At 36.5% G+C, this 6,953-nt stretch overlaps 1 long non-coding RNA gene across 1 annotated transcript; it reads right to left on the bottom strand.

The window, feature by feature from the left end:
• Window positions 1-1,471: 1,471 nt before the first annotated feature.
• Window positions 1,472-5,267, bottom strand: LOC113635068. Its single transcript, XR_007139664.1, has 4 exons — window positions 5,020-5,267; window positions 3,384-3,586; window positions 2,341-2,433; window positions 1,472-1,973 (listed from the first exon to the last, which is right to left on the bottom strand). It is a non-coding gene; the product is annotated as an uncharacterized LOC113635068 (long non-coding RNA).
• Window positions 5,268-6,953: the final 1,686 nt, after the last annotated feature.

The following is a 6,953-nucleotide window of genomic DNA, read 5'->3' as shown; positions in this document are numbered from 1 at the left end:
ATCATCACTTTTCGTTTACTGACTGTTTTGTGCAAGCTGGTTTTGTAGTGCACTTTATTTATGGCTTTACTAAATATGTTAATTCCAGTAATTTCTGTGTAAAATTTTCATCCTTTATTTAGTATTTTTGTTCTTTTCTTTTCATTCTTAATTGTTCAAAAGAAATTAGCTTATGCATGTAGCTCATTTACATAAAAAAAAGTCAGATTAATCAATTTAAACCAACATAAAATATAATATTGATTTGTAATTATTGAAAGAAATTGCCTAAGTTGTTCCTGCCATGGGCGAGGCTAACCAGCACCCCTAAAAAGGAGCTCAGCACCCCTCAAACTTGGAGTAAGAAATGTTGTCATTCTAAAATTTTTGTTCTTCGTTTACAAGTTAAATAATGTCCAAAACATACTCCGTAGTTTGTGGTATAATATTTATGTGATAAGGATGAAAATGAAAACATCCCCCTTAGCAAATGCTGTCATCTTCTCTTCTATTTCTCCTCTGTACCTGCACCGCTCAGCACGACCGTCATCCAGCGCGAAACACACGCAGAGTGAGAACACGTTATGTAGTGTTGTGAATCAACTAAGTTGCTCCAAAGCTTTCTCTCACACTTCTTTCCTTTTACCTAGATTTGTTCCGATTCCCAAACCATATCAGTGAGTACTGGAGTCAGTATCCTGAATCACCATGGTACACCTATAATAAGTGTTTATTTTCGGACTATTTTAGTCCAGCGGGTCGCCGCCGCTGTGGAGTAGCACAGGACCTGGGTGACTCGTCCATAGTCATAAACGGAGAGAAGTAGCGCCGGTTACAATGTTCTTCCGCAAGACGCATGGAGTTGTGTTTATTAACTGCTAGAGCGTGAAACAAAAACAGCAGCGTGACAAATAAACTGCGTACGTGTGTCTCTGTTGCTAAAGTTTATCGTTAATTTGATACTCATTTTAACTCATTCAGGCATGCAGTCCAACCTCAGTCAATTTCTTGTTTGAGCCTCATCTGACAGCACTGTCACTGCATTACCATATTGAACTTAAGTCAAAGGAAGTGAGGCTGGTACAGTTCAGGACATGCTAGCAGGTTGATGGCTAATTTCGCTGGTACCTGTGACCAGTGACAATAAAGGCTACTACTACTACTGCTAAAGTGATATCTAAAATGAGATCTATTTTCTCAGGGTGTCTGAGCAATGCATGATATGTAGCACACAGGCAGCTGGCAAAAAGTGTATTTTGTCTTTGTGGAAAAAAAAAACTACCCACGTCACACACACACACACACACACACACACACACACACACACACTATGTCAGAACCAGCATTCACATCCTATGATTTAGGGAAAAGAAACTGCACAAGTGAAACCGTATAAGCAATACTGAAATAAGTGCAATGGGAAAATATCATGTTTTACTTGAACTATTAAATGACTTTATTTAGTGTGTTAGTGTGACGGAGATTGCAATCAAAGTTCAAACTCTTTGCAATGTCTCTTAAAATATTCACATTTTTCCAAACTTTCCTTTTGTGAATATGCAACAAACTTCCTGAGAAAACACTAACACTAAAACAACTTTCCAACTAACATTGTACTAGAACCTGGTGTCTTGTGCTAATCATGTCTTGTGACTCAAACATATTTTGAGTCGCAATGGTCAGAACACAATAATTTCAACAAAAAGCTTGTTCTTCAGAGAGTAAACCTTTGGAGTAAGTTTGCCACTGTCAAGTTCCAGCAAGATCTTCTGAAAAAACTCAAAAGAGAATCTGAGCTCTTTGGGGTAGCTGAGATTAATTGCAAAGGTCAGGCCAAGAAGAAAAACGCAAGCCTTTGCAATGCCTGCCAACCCTGTCATCACCTCTATGCCTTCCAGCACTATTCCAGTCTGTAAAGGATCATCTGTTGAGCCACCTTTCGTGATGATGTTCAATGTGAGCAGTTTCAGTTCCTCCTCGTTCCAATGAGTATCCTTTAAAAATAATAATAATAATAATAGTGCATTTACTTGCAACATCACTTGGTATTGTTCAGTGGTAAAAAATACATTGCACACAAAATGATTTTTGATATAATGATTGATTTATATCAGTGTTTTGATTTATATACAGTGTGATTTATATACAGTATAGTGACATGTGAAAGTTTGAGAACCACTTGCAGAATCTGTGAAAATGTGAATAATTTGAACAAATGAGATTTTAACAAACTCTTATTTTGTTAAATTTATTAGTTTTTTTAAGTTTCTAAAAGGGGTTCCCAAACGTTTGCATGCCAATGTAAACTGTTTATTTAGGTTTGGAGCCCAACTTAATGGTTGATCAATTTCAGATGCACACCTGATAATGCTTGATGAGATTCTCAGGATTTTCTGAGAGGTAGACAATTAAGCATCATAGTACAACTTCTCTATGTTTTTCCACAGGACCGGTCTGAAAAGTACATAAAACAAAATTTAGCTTTTCATGGTGCATGATACTGGATGGGTGGGGTAATGTTAAGCGTTTTGTTAAATGTTATATGAGCATGTGTAGATCTTTCTAATTTGTGTGGTTCAGCATGAAATGCCCTTAAAATGTAAAAATGAGGTGACAGTATCAGAAACACTGCTTTCCTTCTACACAGATGTACACTTATGATGTGTCAGAACAGAACCATGCTAAAATGCATTTATGAATTTAGATTACTGAAAAAAGTTTTAATTATTTTTAAAAAAGTACACAAGATAGATGAAGATAGAAGATGCATAAGAAGTGAGATTACTTGCAAGTACTGAGATAGATAGATAGATAGATAGATAGATAGATAGATAGATAGATAGATAGATAGATAGATAGATAGATAGAGAGAGAGAGAGAGAGAGAGAAGGGTTAGATGCTTATCATGTTAAGTCATAAAGTCTTAGTTATATGTTATCAGAAACATTATAGCCAATATTTTTTTATTCATGTTATAGTAAGAGTTAGGAATAACTGATCATGTCACACATGTGTTAAACTTAAATAATTACACATAATAATATCTGTAAGGTCTAGTGTATGCTAAGCAGTGTGGCTAACCAGCTTGTCATTAAAAACCATTGCTACTCCGACAGAACAGGACAGATTTATCTCCATTTAAACCAACCTGAGCTGTAATAGTTATGTCTTTATACATGTAATTATACTGTTACACTGCATTTGCTGTTGAGTTGCACTTTGTTTTACCTGCAAGTTGTGTGTTATAAGTAACATGATTTATTCTGCAAGCACAAACAATGCCATTATGGATCTGGCCCCAAAAATAGTAATAAATTAACAAAAATTTATAAAAAATTATTACATCCAAAATAAATCAACAATAAATGAGCAAGGTCTAGTGTATGCTAAGCAGTGTGGCTAACCAGCTTGTCATTAAAAACCATTGCCACTCCGACTGCTGAGTCCAAGTCTTTCCCTTACTCAACAGGGAAAGGGAATGCTCGCTCTACTTCCTGTCTCAAGGCTTCATTCCGAGACAGAGCGCTCCGGCTACCTAGAATCCTTTTCACTCCTGCAACCGTCAGCACACGAGGAGGCATCATGGTTGCTAGGTTAGCGATGATGCCTGCACAAATGGCACACATCACGTGAGCTAGGGCTGCACGATTTAAGGAAAATTAAATTAAATTACCAACTTAAATGCAAGTTATACAGGGTATTGCACACACCATTATTGATGATATTTGGAGCAATATTACATGTAATTGTTGAACTTGATTCCCTTACATATATACATTTGCTTTTAAGCCTAATTATTACTTTTGATTATGATGTGATTGTGACAGGGGATGAGGTTTCAGGTTGGGGTAAAGAATTTTTTCTGTCACCAATTTTGAATAAGAAACAATATCAAGGCTATAAAACTTGTCAAAACTCCACGAATCACAAAAGTATCAGTGAGAAGTTGAGAACACCCGTTTAAACAGTACATACACTCGAAGTTGACTGCACATCACATTTTTTACTTTATTGATACTGCTTTTAATCGTAATGTAAAGAGCGGTCATCGGGAAATAAGCTGTCATGTACAATAAAAGAGCCAGCGACAGGAAATATAATTTAACACAAAAAGCCTCCTAGACGGTGGACTTGCGCTCAGGATTTATTTATTTGTTTGTTTGTTTATTTGTTTATTTTTTGAACGGCGTGTTGTCGAATTCTTTCTACACAAACACTATTTTATTTCTTGATAACAGACCGCTGCTAACTATAACACACCGTTGCCATGAAAAACAGAGCATTGGAATGGACACACAGGATTCTAACCGTAGAGACGGAGCGCACTATTTTCTTTAGCGGAAGCAATACAATTGTTCAGCAGTTTCGTGTTGCAGCCACAGGCGTATGAGACCTGTAACTTGAGCAACAGCGCGAAGCCGCGAACTCGTTCTGAATATTTTAAAGGTGTAACAGCTGATGAAAAAGCAGAGACAATTGTAGACGAAAATTAAGAGAGATTTTATCATAGTTTTTATTTTATACAAAACATTTTCGTCTCGTCTTTTTTCGTCAACAATAATGCATGTTAATTTAGTCTTAGTCAGCGTTTTTGGACAGTGGTGCAGTCTTGTCATCGTCTCATTTTAGTCATGAAAAAAAATTTGTTGACGAACATATTTCGTCTCGTCTGACGAAATTAACACTACATATAACAGAGGTAGCATTTTTTTCAGGCCACCAGTTCAGTGTCCGTCTGCTCGGCATCCATCTTCACCCGTTCCGCGCTGCACACGGGAAAAAGTCACGACATGACCATACGCGCCACACGTGCCACTGCCTAAACTGAAACTCTATGGTCTTTTTTTTATTAGCGGATAGCGGTGTAGTGTGTGAAATAGGCAAACAGCTTTCAGAGAGAAAACTCTTATTTTTTATTTATTTCATAAAATCGCAACATTTTGCGTCATATAATCGCACAGGCTTGATATTGCGATTGCGATATGATCAATCGTGCAGCACAATCATTTATACCATTTATCAATTATTATCATCACTTACCAAAGTAGAAGCAGCGTTTGTTTCTCCTCTCAATGGCGATATGAAGAGCTGTCTGTCCTGCACCAATCACACAAAGACAACACTGTAAATATATAACGATTGCTACGAGTGGAGGAACTTGACTTGACAGGACTTCATGCAGCCCTTATTTCCACCTCACCAAAAAGGTTTGACATGATTTGGAGAATTATGTGACTGTCAGTACCTCACTAATGTTCTTGCGACTTGCTTAGAAGAAATATATGCAGCAACATTCCAATAAAGGCCATTAAATCATTAAGATGGAAGCTTGTACATATAACCAGCACTTTTAAGGTCCACCTTTTATCTACACCTTTAACAGGTAAACCTACCTATAGGTGCATTATGCACATAGGTATAAAATTACTGCTTGCAGACTCAATAGCACCATCTGTCTTAATTTCTTCTTCCTGCTTTAGGGAAAAAGGTGCTATCATAAGACTAACTCTGACCAGATATAATTTAGATAGAGGACCTCTCAACACAGAGGAGTAACATACTAATGCATAATTATATACCAATATGCTAGGTAGAGCTTAAATTGATAATATATACCATAGTTCAAAAGTTCATACCTTTATAGGAGGAGTCCCTGCATTCTGCATTCACAAGTTTCTCAACATCATGAATGTTTTCTGCAATGTTGAGCAAGTACTCCACTACATCAGTCTTTCCTTGTTTGACATTTTGTAGAGCTGTCATGAGTACTGTCTTCTCATCATACTTATCTGAGGGACATGGGACATAATAATGCTATTACTAATATAATAATGTATTACGTACTGATACACACAGTAATAAGAGCTCTAGGATTCTGTATACAGATATGTGGAGTTTTAAACAAAATTCTATTCTTACAACATTCGCTTGTCTTTCGCTCATTATTGAGAAGGTACTCCTCCAGGCCATGTAGCGTAGATCTGTTACCGCTGACCACCGCATTAAAAAGTGCATTGTGATCAAACCTATTAACATAAATACAGAATATTTGTAGGAAGGAAAAGCCTGTAAAGTGATAGACGCTGGAGGTAGCTATCCCGCTACCTGAGCAGCACTCAGCACATTTCATTTTATTTATTTTCCAGCATTTGGCAGACACCCTTATCAAGTGCGACTTACATCATCTCTCTTTTTTTTAATACAACTGAGCAACTGAGAGTTAAGGGCCTTGCACAGTAACAGGTTAGTAGGGTTGATTAGATATTCAGTGTTTACCTGTGTACTTGGTGTATTTTTAACACAAGCATTTTACTCACTTAACATCTTCAGGCTTGACGTTGCTTGCCATTGTTGATCCAATATAGTGTCACAGATCTGGGGAAAGAGGAGGCATTTATATTTGGCACCATTCTTTGAGTTTGTCATAACTATCTTATAGGGAGATGTATACATAACCTACAGCAACTTACATTACAGTCCACAAGTTGAAGATTTTCAGTATCTCAGTTTTTCAGATCTCAGTTTTTCACAACACAACCCATTACATGTTACTGTACATTTAAGACAAGACAACAAAGGAATTTAAATTCACCTGAGTGGAAAATCGGAAAGAGGGAAATTTGACCTAAAAGACCTTAATCACAAGGCCAAATATCACCGGTTTTGAACTCACGACAGTTGGTTATAACTAGATATTTTAAGCCAAATATAACCAAATATAAAAGTATTTCTTAGTATAAAGAGGAAGTTTTAACAAAGGATACAGATGGGGAAAAGGAGAAATAAGAGTAGAAGTTTTTGAGATTTTATAACGCTAATATTCAAACTGCATTTACTTACTAAAAGCTGTCCACATGATATTAATCCACAAACACAGATGTGTTCAAGATTTCCAGTGCAGATAGTCTTCCTCACTTTTTTTTTCCCCCTGAAATCCACAGAAACTTATAGAAATGTATTTATATTATTATAAA

Source organism: Tachysurus fulvidraco, chromosome 26 (assembly GCF_022655615.1).
Source record: "Tachysurus fulvidraco isolate hzauxx_2018 chromosome 26, HZAU_PFXX_2.0, whole genome shotgun sequence".
Lineage (NCBI taxonomy): Eukaryota > Metazoa > Chordata > Actinopteri > Siluriformes > Bagridae > Tachysurus > Tachysurus fulvidraco.
The sequence above is the reverse complement of the archived record's forward strand: the minus strand, read 5'-3'. Positions and strand labels throughout refer to the sequence as shown.